Source organism: Falco peregrinus, chromosome 2, assembly GCF_023634155.1.
Source record: "Falco peregrinus isolate bFalPer1 chromosome 2, bFalPer1.pri, whole genome shotgun sequence".
In the NCBI taxonomy this organism is placed as follows: domain Eukaryota; kingdom Metazoa; phylum Chordata; class Aves; order Falconiformes; family Falconidae; genus Falco; species Falco peregrinus.
Window position 1 is genome coordinate 55,938,287 of NC_073722.1, and position 15,614 is coordinate 55,953,900.

The following is a 15,614-nucleotide window of genomic DNA, read 5'->3' on the forward strand; positions in this document are numbered from 1 at the left end:
ACTATTTTTAACACAAACCACCATCTCAATCTTCTTCCAATATTATTGTTGCATTTCTTACTTACTTTTCTCTTCTTCAGGCATGAGTTATGCATAGTATTATATAGCCCAAAGAATTACTATACCAGCAAAATATGCAAAGAAAAGCTCCACAAGAGGTCTTTCACAGACAAATCTTTTTATGCTTAAATACAATGTCCATATTAGAAAAATGGCCACTATTATAAAAATTATAATTGAATGAAAACTGATATTTAAGAATTGTTCACCAGCTGTTGAAATGGGAGATCTGTCAACAGAAATGAAAAATAATAGAATAATATAATAGATTATTATAGAAAAAATAATCTAGAATAAAATCAGCCTTGTACTTAGATGCAACAAAGTTACATCTTATCTGCTTTAATTCTAGTGTCTTTATGCTATTTTTCTTTACTTAAAATATGGTGTTGTGAATTATCTTCTGTGGCTTTAAACTTGAATAGATGAAGTTTGTTTCTTCTACTGACAGATCATGAAAGAGAAACTTTTTGCTCATAATCAGCTCATTTCGCTAACATATCTATGATGAAACTATTATATCTTATTCATATATAAACAGGAACATAGTCAGATTCTAATTTTGGCTCCCAAGCATACAAGTTTTAAATCAGAAAAAGTTTGAAGCATTAAGCATTACACATCTGTTGTGTATTGGGCTTTTTCCCTTCTTTTTTCACTGTAATGCTCATCTGTGATAATTTCATTCAGGTTAATGAAAGCAAAGCTTATTCCTGCAGTATTATCTGAAGATGAAGTTTCATAATGCGCTCTACGCTCTGGACAAGTAAGGATTTTATTTTCATCTTACGTAAAGTGGCTCCCTAGGAAAAAGAACAGAAAAAAAATAAAAAGAACACAAGGGATCCTCAAGGTTTGCAGAAATTCTTGGGTCTTAAGGGTTCAATGATGCAATCCAAGCACCTTCCTGATATCCTAAGCAAATGATTTATGGCAGGTGGGGGAAGAAACTCTTATAGCAAAACACAGAACACACAGGTCTGTAATTGTTTGCGTTCTACAGAATTCCTGTTTGTTTGTTGCTGTATTGTTTCATCAAAAACGTTTATTTTACAGTGATTTTAAATCATTATATCTCGTTTTTATTTTGAGTTTGTCTTTTCCTGTATTTAAAGAAGACAACGCTTCATAGCTTTTGCAAATGTTTACAATCAAGAAAATCATAATTTCTCAAAACTAAATGTATTTAAGTATCTGATGTTGGAAATAGCTGACAACAGAACAGATACTCATCACGTGCAGTAGGACACAAAGTAAGTTTCTCTTACATGATGGCAGATGGAAAATTTTAAACAATATTCAGCAGAGCCAGATGAAGTGAAATAAATCTTTTCTTGAGCATCTCTGAGAACTAATAGATTATAATAAAATGCTTCTTATGAAATAAACTTTGTCCTAGGACAGAAGAAAGAGAAGTCTTGGACAGAAGATGAAGAAATTAAAAAACCTAAAACAATGAGAGGTCTCAGTACTTGAAGATGCTCAGTTTCAGTAACTAACTTTTCAAATTCTCAAATTTTAAGTAGACAGAAATCAATAGAGCTACCAGGGGCCTGGCTGCAGTCAGCTGTGAAGACCTAGCTAATTTCCTAGCTAACTGGAGCTACCACTACCAAAGCAGAACCACTGTGCTAATGATTCTGTCATTTTGTTTTCAGCGTATACGTACAGGTATGAGTCCTGCAGAGAAAATAAGAACTCAAATACTGTCATATCAAATCAGGACTCGAGTATCTATCAGCCTTAATACGACGTGAATTAATAGAGAGACTCTGCTAGCTTTGTGTTGCAAGTTACTGTCAAAGTAGAAGCTGGGGCTCTCCAGTCTGAAGCTGTTGTTGTTTCCCCCGTACTTTTTACTTAAATCAGCCAAGTCTTATTAGAAGACAAAGATCTGATGTAACACTTACTAAAGCTACTGTGCATGTTCTCTTTAATTTCAACTGGCTTCAAGAATTTAACTTAAAAGCTATTTGGCTAAATTTGTAATTTCAAAGGGACAGAACATTCATCCTGGGATCTCTGGGTCATGTATGATGAGACAGATTTCATTCCTAAAGGTCTTAGTTTGAAACTGTAGTGTACTGCTGGCTTTTGGTAAACTGTCTTTACAAAGAGGGGTTTTTTTCCCCATTTTGTTCATTGTTAATTTGTTTCATCAAAAGTGATAGAGAGTTTGTTTAGTCTCATTATTGAAGTTGGTGCTGCCTTAATAACCTTTCTCAGTTCTTCCTCAGTCTTTTCCTTACAGTACAGAAAATAAATTTGCAAAGACAATGCCCCATTAATCAGATTGAATCCGAGTCATTAATGTCTGTTAATTACAAAGCAAGAATAAACAAATATACCCCTCAAGCATTTTGTGTCCTTCCAGAGACCTCTTCACAGCCTTTTGAAAGTTAGATCATTTCTAACATAAATATGTTCCATCTCATCAGAAATACAATTTAATTTTAATATAATAGGATTCAAAGTTCCTATAAAACAATAACATGACTTTACTGCAGTAAATGGTTTGTGTTTGCTATATTCATATTTCATATCTTTTTCTGATTTTAATATGGTACAAGCTAGGTGATTGTTCACTGAAACACTATTATTGAAGTTGGTGCTGTCTTTAATAACCATTCTCAGTTCTTCCTCAGTCTTTTCCTTACAGTACAGAAAACAAAAACTGTCATTTCAGTCAGAGAGTCCACTTGCCCTATATCAAAATGTTAAAAAAAATTCATTACTTGATGGAAATAGGCAACTTCCTTTCCCCAGCACTTCCTGAATGAAATAACATAAAATCTTTACTTCATAGCCATGTTTCATATCCATTATTAGAAATCTGTCAAAGAAATAAAGGACATGTAATTGTGATAATGGTAAAACTGGCAAGTAAGAACATCACCAAATTCAGGTATTATTGCTAAAGAAGGGGAAAAACAATGACTTCCACACATGTATCTCAGATAGCTATCTATTAGAGTCCCCATGGTAATGAAAATTCAAGAAGACTCACTGTCAAAATACTTGCTAACTTCAGTGTGTTAGAATGGGCTCAGAAGAAACACTTAGTCTTTCTTTTAACAAATGGATAACAATTTGCATTAGTAGGCTCTTTACCCATCTTCATTTTACTACTTTGCTGTGTCTGGAGTCTAACTTCAAATCAAGGATTAGAACTTTATTATCAGTGGGAAATTATTGAGTGAGAATGGTCCCCAATTCTTATCAGAGATTTTTAATAGCACGCTTTTCAATCTTTCCTCACTCAGGAATAAGCAAGGAAAAACAGAGAACTTCTAACTGCAAGTTACTGCTGTGAATGTAAAAGATATTACTTAATGTTACTAAATGTGTAAGTGGTTTTTTTAATATGGTGGATGTTTAATGAGAGAGAACTAGTTTTCTGAAAAGTAAAATAAAAAATGCTATAGGCTGTTGCATCAGTAAATATGAAAAATCATGCATGGATTTTAAAAAAGTCTTCCTTTTTCATTTAAAATCATAAAAAGGAAAGCTGACAGGACATATGATGTGGGAGGAAAAGAGTTATTGACTGTGAGATACAGATCACAGAGGGAGAGAGATGAAAGAAAAAATTAAATGGAGAATTTTCCCTGATAGATTGGGTAGTTATTTACATTTTATATATGCATAAATAAATTGTGTATGGAAAGAAGTGGTAGTCTGAATCACGTGTCCCTGTTAGAGTGATATGTTACCTTTTGTTTTAAAATATGGCTTAATCCTAAGGATATATTTCAAAGATTATTCAATCAAAGTTTAGTTAATGCATGATGGCAACTGTAAACAGAGAAAAATAGGAACAGAGAATTATAATTAAAATATGTTTAAAAATTATTTTAAATTAAATAATGATAAATTTAGATGGGCTGGATAGGGAATGGAGTGTGTGTGGTGTTTATTTAGTATGGCACGTCTGTTGTAAGGACTGATGTGAGCACTGAACAGGAGGGAACTCCAATACGTGGCAGTGAGACACAAGAAACTGTGGATAACAGGAACCAAATTTAATTGCAGTACAGGCTGCTGAAATCACACTGATCAACAGCATGTGACAAGAGAGCAGGGAGCAGCTCCATGGAGGGAGAGCTCCACAGAGACACCTGCATGTCTTTGCACTCTAAAGGGCGAGTCCTACGTTATTTCACATATTTGCATTCCAGTCTAAACTAAAATGAGGGAGAAGCTGACAGGAAAGTGGAAGGGAAGTAGAAGCCACAAGTGGCATTGATAAACGTTTATAGAGATGGTATATATTTGCATTAACACAATCCCCAAGATATATCCTTCCTGGGCAACATGAAAGAAAACATCTGTTGCAGAGAGTGCAGAGGCTTTGCATTCAGAAGATGTTCCATCTTTATGCGCAATTTGGTTTTTTATGTATATTATGAGACATTTATAGTGCTGCCTCACATAAACTGTGTCTCCCTTGTGGTATCTCACATTGGGGTAGGTTATTGGAAGCCGGTAGCCATTACAGTGGTAATTTGAGCTGGGACAGAGTAATGGCACCACATTATGGACCAATAATGGGATACTAATGTTTGTAGTATGCGCTTGCAGTGCATAATAATGAAGGGGAAGTATAAGTTTAAAATCAAACCTTAATTAGGTGGATGACTTTCTATTTCTCACAAGCACCGAAACTTTGAGTCATAGAATATCTCAAGATGGAAGGGACCCATACGGATCATCGAGTCCAACTCTCTGCTCCTTGCAGGACTACCTAAGACTAAATCATATGACTAAGACCATCCTCTAGATGCTGCTTGAACTCTGACAGACTTGGTGCTGTGGGAATCCTGTTCCAGTGATCAACCACCCTTTCAGTAAAAACTTTTCCTAACGTCCAGTCTGAACTTCCCCTGATGCAGTTCCATTCCATTTCCTCGTGTCCTACTGCTGGTCGCCAGAGAGAGGAGACCAGCACCTCCCACTCCGCTGCCCCCCTTGAGGAACATGTAGATTGTGATGAGGTCACTTGCATGAACTTCAGTGCTGACTCAGTGTTTGCAGTATTTCTGCCTTAGGATGCACAGGTCCTTACCAAACAGTAATGATGGGCCTGTTTGCTTTAGTTTTTATTGAATAAAGCCATCTGAGCCTCTGTGTAGCTTTTCCAGTCCCTTAGGTTTGCACACAGTTTTATTCCTCTAGCACCGGTGATCTTAAGCCATCTGGCAGCACCCACGGTGAACTGATGTGATTTCAACAGAGTGGGACAGGCAACAAAAATGGAAAACACTGGCATTTTGGGAACAACCGGCTTACATTCAGTCCTTGTGAGGAGGCAGACACTTAGCTGATGAAATGTTTTCGGTAAGTATCCTTTAATCTGTATTTCAGGTGGCAAAGGCTGTGAACCTTCCCAGCACAGGCTGTGGCTGGCTACAGGATGTCTTCTGTGGGCAGGGCAGCGTTTAAATCAACCTGTTGCATTAGATCCAGTGCAAATGGCACCCACAGGGAATGTTGTGGATGTAGCTCTTTTCATCTCCTGGAAGGCCTGAATATTATGCCTTACTCATATGTGGGGATTTAAGTCTGCCATGGTATTTATACGCTTGCCCAAATTCTCTTCTGTTGCACAGCAGTATCAGTCAGAGTTTATAATCATATAAATGGAGAGTGAAGTTGGGTTCCTGAAAGATACACTGCAGAATCTCTTTTTTTATTTCTGTTTCTGTTTTAATAAGCTTTTTTTTTTTTTTTTTTTTTAAAATTTAGGAGCTTTCTTTTTTTTTAAGAACATTGTGTAAGACTTCTGCATGTGACCTCAGGTTCAGCTGTACCAGCTTCACAGTCCATTAAGCTAAATGTCCCCACTATTTTTGCTGATTTTATAGATGTGGTGTAAGGGTTAGGGAACTCTGCTGAATATCTAGGCCACATGTTAAAATCTGAAGAGCACAGATACTCTATATAGAGCACGTTCATCAGTCCATGTCTTCAGACACCTGTGACAGCTGACAGACTGCTTGCTGGGCACTCACAGCACAAAGGAGCTGGGAGTTAAGTGAGGCAGGAAAACACAGCAGCAGAAGAAAAACTGCCCATTTGGCATCTCCCGCTTTAAAAGCTTGTATTGGGAACTCCTTCATTCAAAATACTATTTGAAGTCTCCCTGCTAAAGCCTTTGGGTTTTCCCAGAAATTAATGGAAACAGTTTTAAAATTATCATCTTCATGGGCCTGGAATTTTTATATACGTTATTTGTATTTTCCTATAGAGATGCATGCTCTTCTCTCAGAATACACATTTATTATCAATCCCTCCTCAGTTTGTTATTTACTGTCTGCTTACAGGTCAGGTCAACCAATTCATCTTTTTAATATCCAATCTTGATTTTAGGTCATTTAATTTAGGGCAATTAAATGAGTTGCTAGAAATTTCAGCACATTCCAGGTCAATCCATTACATTTCATAATACTTCTGAAGTTTAAATTTAATACTTTCCTACTGAATTACAACTCTTAATTAATTATCTTCTATACTATGCATCAAAAGGACTCTTCTTCTATCTTAACCTGCTAATAAATGGCAGTGCTTATGCAGAGGAATGCGCCATATTCTCATTTGCATTAAGGCTCTTCCCAAGAAATGACGGTAGAAGAGGCCCAACAGGGGTGTAAGATGCTTTGTCTTCAGTTTTAAAGACCCCTTCTAGTGATATAATGGAGAGTTATTTTGACAGTGTCTAAATAAGCAAAGATTTAAGATTTTGTGAGTAGCGAGGCAGATAGCAAATGAATGACAAATGCTAGTTCTAGACTTAGAACCCATTAAATGTATATACACCATTTTCTGTATGATACACTGTATGTATATTACAATGAAGACATGTCTCAGTATCCCTAGGGACATACCCAACTCTCTCCCTGTTGATAAAACTTTAAGGTTCATGTTTTTGCTTCTCCCAGCTCCTTGTTTATAAAAGCCGGTCTTAGCAGTTACATAAATTGAAGTGGGGGACAGATAATGGGGTTATCTTTTTTGTTTCTCTGACAAACAGGTATTTCCAGAAGCATGCTGACATTTCATCATCCTCTGGAGTCTTCTGTTTTGGAAGAAGGGCTATATTTTGTGGGTGATTGCTTCCAATACACAGACTTACAGCTTCATTCCTGTCCTGTATTAGGTTAAGCACATAACTTTTTTGTCCTGAACAAAATTATTATGAGCTGTTTCAAATGCAAGGAGGGGGAAATGAACAGTGAGTAGAACTGTCCAAGGCAAGTATTTGCACAGCTTCTATTCCTTGACCTCAAAAATACAGAAAAATTATAGGAAAGTGATTACTTTTAATGAACCACAATAGTAATATGACAGAGGCACTGCTGCTGTTCCTGAATTGTTGTGATGATTCTTCCCCCCAAAATCCCACCCCCCCTTTAGTAGTCCAGTGTTATTTTTCTTCCTAAGAATATATCTAGTTGAACAGCTCCTGTATGCATATACATTGTCAGGGACCATGGGAGGCTCCCTGGGGAGCATCAGGACAGGACCTGGCAGCCAGGGCCAGACCCACTGCCCCAGCCAGTGAGCAGGGCAGCCAGAGCACCACCAGCAGCCTCAGCCCTGGGCAGTGGGCACCTCCCTGTGGACGGGGATGGACAGTGGGCAGGACATTAGCCCATGGGTGGGGGTTCATAAAGAGGCAGACTGCAAGCTTTGCTTGCAATCCAGGCATCCCAGACATTTGTTAGACTAACTCATCTGCTGCCTAAACCTCTAGTTACCTGCCCATCCATCATTATCTAACTACCCAAATGCCTACAATCTGAGTACACACCAAATGATTACACCCCAGGGCTTGTACACAGGAACAGTCTCCAGCTCATCCAGCAGAACATCTGGATAGTCACATCTCCGCCTCCTGGAATCCCTTTGCTGCTCCGAATTTCCCTGAAAGCCTAATTTTTGTTAATGATGTGAGGGACACACCTGTTGTGCTGTTGGGGATGGCTCAGTTAGTGATGATGGAACTGAGCAGTCATTCCCCATCACAGATCCATGTCCGATACGCAGCACTGCTGCAATGCAATCAGTCGAAAGGCAGCTGGTGAGGAAAGCATTGAGAGCAGATGGGTAAGGAGGGGCAAGGGAAGATCTGCACTGGGAGGCAATCATTAGTTCAGTGAAAGGGTGGGTTAATAAGAGAGAAAGTTTTCTGGGTCGGATGAGGTCGGCAGAACTCAGAAATTCCTCTTCATCTCCCTACTATTCAAGGTAGTTTCCTTCTGGAGGCATGTTTCTACCCTCTGCAGCTTGCAAGGGGAGAAATTGCAGTTTGTTTCCCATTCCACCCTCTTCATCCACCTACCGAGCAGTTGCTCCTTATTTTCATGCCCTTGACTCCAGCCTCAAGCCCCTTCTCACAGCCTCCCCTAAACAAGAGGTGCTGCTGGCATCCCCACAGCGCATCTGCTGAAGATTCCCACCTTAGCCTGGGAAAAACCATGCTCTCTGAGCACACCGCACCTGCTTCTGCTCCCTCCAGGACCCTCTGCTTGCCTGCCCAGGTGTCATGGTGGCCCAAGGAGAGCCCAGGCCCAGCCAGTGCCAGGGGCTGTAGGTCTTCTGCTCCTGCAGCTCTGTGCCCTGCACGTTCAGGAGAAGCTGAGATCACCTTATTGCCATCGCCAGCTGGGCTCTGCTTGGCGAGGAGCCACACATCCACAGGTGCCTATCTGTCCATACGGATATTGTTTAAGACTCCTTCTTTGGGGCAGCACCTCAGCAGCTCGCTGCACCTCGGGCAAGCGTCATGTGATTGATACAAGTCGCTGCGTGATCTTCCGCTGCCCTCTCTGCACTTCTCACTAGATCCGTCTTATTTTTATTCAAGGAGAGACGAAGTTGGCTGCCAGCCCAGATTTGCAGCTGGTGTCTCTAGAAGAAAGCTTACCGAGGGGAAAAAACCCCGCAAACTAATAAAAAAACCCAACCCTAATTCCGTGCTGAATTCACAGACTATGTAATTGGCATCATTCAGCCACATAAGACATCGGAGACTGAGAAGGAGGTTAAGGCTATAACTATCTTCTCCTGTGGTGGGGAGAGTAGCAGCAGTCACTCTCTCTCCTTTAGTGGTGCCCAATAAACTGAGAATCCCATGCGGGAGCAATGTTGTTAGTTATATGGCTCTGCTGTGCAGTGCAGGAATTAGAGCCTGAAAAAAGAGGAAGAAAATAGGAATTTGCTGCTGATGGCTTATAGAAGATACGCTACGACACTGCTAGAAAGTACTGCCACTCCCAGAAATAAATAGCTCTTGCTTTCCAAAAAATCAGCTTGTTTTCCCACCTGGATTGTACACAAAACAGCGGAGCACAGGGTTACCTTTGAAGAACTTTAGGTGGAATGTCCTATGTAGTCAGGGAGCAGAAAAGTGCCCTCCACCCACCTTCTGCCTGGTGGGTGGGTTACCTGGAGAATTCAGTTGTGTGGTATTAAGCTGGAGAGACCCTGCCTTGAGTCTCTGGGAAGGTCTGGGTCTCCATTCTTACAGGTAGGTGCACTTGCAAAACTGTTAAATGTTCATTTTTTCAGCTGTTTAACCAGTCTTTCTAAGGAATAGGATGCTTTTCCATCTATTACTCTTCCATTAAGTAAAATCTCATGGCCACCAGCTGCATCAGAATATTGCTCTGCACTGCTAGAACTTGAAGAGATGGGAAGCTTAAGGACTCGATTTTAAGGCATTAATCCTGCAGTTTGGTACCCGTGGGCAAGGAGCACATTCATACCAGCAGACCAACCAACAGGGCCTTGCTTAAACATTAGGCTGTAGAACCGCCTATGAGAAACCATCCTTATCCATTCAGGAGCTTTCTTGCTTAGTGACACATGACAAAACTCAGCTATCACATACCAAGCAGAATGTTCAGTACGGGGAGAGGTTGTATGTAAGTGCTTTTTTTTCCTCTATTTTTGTATTCACATTATATGATTTCTATGTTAGTTGATCACACAGTTGTTGAGCAAAGAATAGAGCAAAGTAATTTGATAAGTTTTAAAAATATGAAAGTGTCAAAAACCAAGAGAGGTAATTAGGAAGATTTGGTGTAGAAAAGCATGGTCTAGACACAATTTCACCTATAAGGAGTTTCGTTGATTTAAAAACAAGAGTATAAAGAGATTGTGATATTAGCCCACACTGTAATAGAGTTTAAACAGAATGATTCTAAGGAATACTAATAGAAATTACAGAGGACAACCGATCTCTTTACATTTATGTTACATTCATTTCAATGCTCCCAGTGCTTGTTTTGCAATTTCCAATTGTCTTGGGCCACGAGACAAGTCTTTATGTTTAACTGTAAAGCACTAACCATGCATCTCATGTAAAATAAATAAATAAGAATGGATCATTACAGGCATTCTGGGATATTAAGTAAGTCAGCACATGCCTACTGCATCAATAATCATTCTTACTGAATCTCCTTGTGTAACTTAGGCACCAGCAGGGAAGAAGAAAAAGAAGTAAACATCTCCAGAACTGGGAGGAAGCATCAACCAGATAATCACATAAACACGTGTACAGCTTAAAACCCTGGTATCTTATCAGCTGAAAATAATCCTTTAAGAGTTACAGTAAACAAGATATGATAATTGTGGATGTGGGTCCTGCATAATATGGCAGTTTTGCTGGATCTTCTGCAGTTAAGATCATGATGGGATGTGGCACACATCCAAAAACTTAATTCTTTGGAGTAGTATATTGCACTCACGTTGTTAAGGTGTGATCTATGAAATTACAGCTGTTTTCTAAACTGGGGTGTTGATGGCATTTAGGTGAGGCTCTTGATAGCTGCTATGAAGTAAAGCAGAATCTCAGCTCCTGAGCACCAGCTAGGAACTATTCAACCATCAGGGAGCCCCAGCCCACAGGATGTCCATCAGCAGACAATCAAGGTAATCACGTGGGAAGGATGACTGTTAACTGCCTAAAGATCTCACTGCTCCCCAGTTACTTGGAAACAGGAAAAACCCACTCAAATCACTTTCAAAGCCATAGAGAAGCTTTTTGTCTTGTTCTTGATTTGATTTCCCTCTGTTCCCTCCATGACAGCTTCACTGTGTGTAGACTTATGGAAGAAGCCTTTGGAAAACTTCTGTAGATTTTCAGAAACACTGATGTACAGCTAATTTATTGGAAGCTTATATGCGTAAGAGCTCTTCTCATTTCTGTACCCCACAGAGCAGCACCATTGCTTACCTCCTGCTGAGATGCCTATCACAGACTGGCTCAGGCAATTGCTGTCTACCACAGTGTGAGAATGAGACAGACTCACAAGGAGTATTAAAACATAGCTCTTGTCAGACAAACTTGATTATTCCTTTCAGTAAGCTCTACAGAATTAGTTGATGAAGGGAACAGGACAGCATAATAATTCCTGATTTCAGTTTCAAGAAAACTTACTTGTAAAATTAATTCAAATTGCCTTGGAGGGGAAGTGGAAAGCTGCAGTTAAAGATGACTGACAGTTCCTGTTGAAATGAGGGGAAGGGCGTAGGGATCACTTCAGAGATAACATGAGTTTTTCAAAGAGAGAAAAAAAAAAAGTTACATGCCCAAATCTCAGTAAATGCCATAGGGAATTAGGAATCTCTCACCTGTGTGCCTTTGAAAATCTCATATGTTTTATTTGCCACCTTCTCTAATTATCTAAGATAAAGTAAGTGGGATGTTCATGAAATTCAGTTAAAAAAAAAAAAAAAGGAAGGCTCACGAGTAATTAGAAACATAGAGAAAGGTAAAACGACTGAACTTTTGAAGAAAGTGGTCTGGTTGGAAATAATTGGAAATCCGTGCTGTGCATTTCCAGAGGGCTGAAGTAACCAGCAGAAAGGGATATTTAAGAAAAAATATAAAAAAGTCAAGAATAGTGACATAAGTTTGCAATATAAGGATGCAGTAAAAAAGAGCATGCAATAATGTATTCTATATATGGAAGCATCCCATCACATGCAGGAAGGGAATAATCTTTTTTTTCTACCTCTGTCCTTCCATTACTGGCCAAAACTAAAATACGTGCATTTGCGGGTATCTCCCAAAAGAGTATTGAACAGTTGGAAGACGTTCAAGGAGAGTAACAAGACATATTTGAAAAGACAGACCTACACTTGCCAGGGAAATTGCAGGTAATTATTCATGTAAATTTAGTGACTGTAGTCACAAAAATGGGAGCCAAGCCTACTTTGTCTTCAGGGACCAAGAGGGTGCTACTTAATTTTTCCACGAGGACATTCAGGACTAGCATCATAAAACCTGTGAAAAAGCAACTGTTTTTTCCCAAAGACAAGGCTTAGTTCTGCAAGATGGTGAAACCAAGACTCCCCTTGGGGAAGGATATGCAAGGGCTTCCCCTTCCTCCCTGTCCAGAGACTGAAACATCACATGCCATGTCCTGGAGGGGCTGGGGCTTTCTAACCCTTCGGGATGCCCCCAAATCCACAGTGGCACCCAGGGCTATGTTTAACCCTATATTCTTTAAGCTCATTTCTTGATTGTATGGCAGGTGTTCAATTACCCAGCAGGCATCTCAACTGCTGATGTCAGAAGCTTACTAATGTAATTTAAATCAAGGATAGGTATAAATCAGAACAATTCAGGGCCACAGTGTCAGTGAGTGGTTTGTGCTGTGTTGAATCTAATGCTACCTTCTACAGAAAAATGATACACGTGAAACACATAATTCACCTAAATAGGAAGAGAAACAGAAAAGAGCCTTTTTAGGGTCTTTGACTGATGGTTTCCACACTTCATTCTAGGCCAAACCAGCAATCTAGCAGGGATGAGAAATATTCCATCAGGTGTTACCTGCTGCCAAAATTTACATTTAATATGTACAGTATACACTGATGAAGCAAGCAATCTTTCAGAAATGTATTATAAGAAATCTAAGCTTTGGGCACATGATGAATTGATCAATATTAAATTAATGACTTGCATGGATGTTAAGCAGATAGTAGATAAAGTGATAGTATTTCAGCATTAAATGTTGCTTTGAAATCTGTAAAGATTATTTATTGCCTGTTTGTGTTCTCCCTTCCTTTTATGTTAATTTAATTTACTTCGTGTTACTGGCACTTATCTGTTCTGGGGTGACTTCTTGCTAAAAATTACACTGCATTGTAATTGAAATACTTAACATGCTCAATACTAGAACTTCATCAAATACATGTACGAAAGATTATATGATCTAGGATCTGAGACCTAATCCCATCACGCTATTTCTACATTCCTTTTTTCCATGTGTAAAGGAACATTAAGTAGCATTGTGAAGAAACACAGGAATTTTAAAAGGCAATGCAACACAAAGACACAGAAATTCCCACTATCTCCATTTGGCCTATTGTTTTCCACAATTCCTTCTCGTTTTTTATTATCTGAGGAGAAGAGATGGCTCAGCAAGAATAGAAGAAGTCCTTAGGGGAGGAGAAAATTCTCAAATATGTATTCTTTTATATTCATCATTTACTGCACTGACTCCATTTGTACTTTTCCCCAAAGTGTTTTACACAATCTAATCCCTGCAGTTGAAGATTGCCAGGGTGCCACACTCCAAACAGATGGGAGCACTGTTGGTGCTGAGCTTCTTTTCCAGGCACCATTCATCCTTCGTTTTCACAGCACCCCATTTCACATTGTCACAAACCCGATTTCAAAGAAGGATCAGTGTGCTAAAGCAGCAGAGATTGCCATCTTCTGTGAAGAATACCAGGATTTGGTCCCACGGGACAGCTGTTTTCTGTGCAAATAGTGATGCTCCAGCAGAATAAAACAACAATCCTAGTTCAGATACAGTGATGCAGGGTGTATCTATGTGAAGGCACGTATCCACTACAGCAGCCTGCCATAAGTAGTATATCCCCATGAATGCATGAGTAGCAGCTCTTACAGCTCTTGCTGGTACCAGCCTCGTGCAGCCCAGCACCACCGTATCTGGACTAGGATGACTGATTTAGCTGCAGTGCCAACACACAGCAGGTGTGGATGGCAAACTGGATGCTGACAGCATCGGCAGTTCATTTATGAGTGAGTAATGTCTTTGTGGCCCCCTTCATTGGGTGACTGGGCAGCACTAAAGGGATTTGATGCCTGACAGTCTGACAGAGACCATGAGCTGTAGGGTGGGTGACTTCACCTTCCATCTTGTGCTTTATGGCGTCTTCTTGCTAGCAGGGCTGAAGGTTATTCAAACCAGCAACATTTCCTGGATGCCCAGCTTCCCATGACATTGCCCAGTGTGAGGACTACTGTAGTCCCTTCTAAATTTGGACACATGTCTTCAAGTAAGGAACAGATAAGCTCTTAAATAAAAGTGATTGTACAAATGCCCATAGTAACAACAGAAAAGAGAGGTAGTGTGGAGAGTATGAAACAAGTTGAAAATTACTCTAGATAACAGATCCTGGAAAAGAAGAAATTATTTGACGGCCCGTAATATATAAGCTGAAGTAGAGTGTGAATGCTATTTTTATGGTGAGCCATACCAGTGGTGTGATCCCACAAAAAGCTAAAGATTTCTTGAGAATTTCTGAGCATCCTAAAGAGCTTGGTTTGGGACATGAGTCACTCATAGAGGGAACCCAACATTGCCCTCTTGCTACCAAGTATACTAAATTTGGTTTTCCACCTCCAGTAGGAAGTATAATTTTGCATGTCATTACTTGAACAAAGTCAGCATTAGCAAGTCAAATGATTTTGCATAAGCACTTTTTTTTTTTTTAGAAGGCCACAAAGTGATGGTTTTTATACAATTTATCATTTTTTGTAAGTTGTTAGAAGTGAATCAAAATTAATTATAAAATTTTATTTCAGAATTAATTTCAATTGTTCTGAGACTTGTAAATTTTTGTTAGTGGAAGAAGAGCTCAGAAATATTCCTTAGCAATAGACTAATGACTAATCAGTACACCATGTGATTCTGATCTTTGTTCACACATCTTAGAGGTGTAAACATCATTGTATGGCAAAACTATATTGCTAGTCCCCATCTGTTTGGTTAGAACAATAAAGTATATGAAAATTGACACAAATAACATCCATTATGAGGTCTTAAAATTAACTTTTATAGTGGATGGGCAATAATAACAACGGTATTTTTGCAGCAGATTCTGATATGTTACTCTTGTGAAATATTAGTTTAACTGGGAGACTACTTGTGAAGGAAGATTTATTAGATCCAAATCCTTAAACATAATCTAGAATATAGCAATCTATATTGCTGAACATGATAAAAATTATGAATTAAACCTGGCTGAAAAACATAAAGGGATATGTATTCTATGTTGAATTCTGAATGGGACCATAATTTAAAGGATTGTGTTGATTTAGAAAAAAACTCTAAAAAAGAAAAAATTCAATTTTTTAACAAGAATTACTTTCAATACTGTAAGGTGCTTCATTTGCATGTTATATTCCCTCATTGTAGTTTATTTTCTATTTTTTTAAATCTATATTATCAAAGCATTTATCAATTATGATCTATGATAGCAACTGCTGAATAAAAACTCCTTGGTCTTTA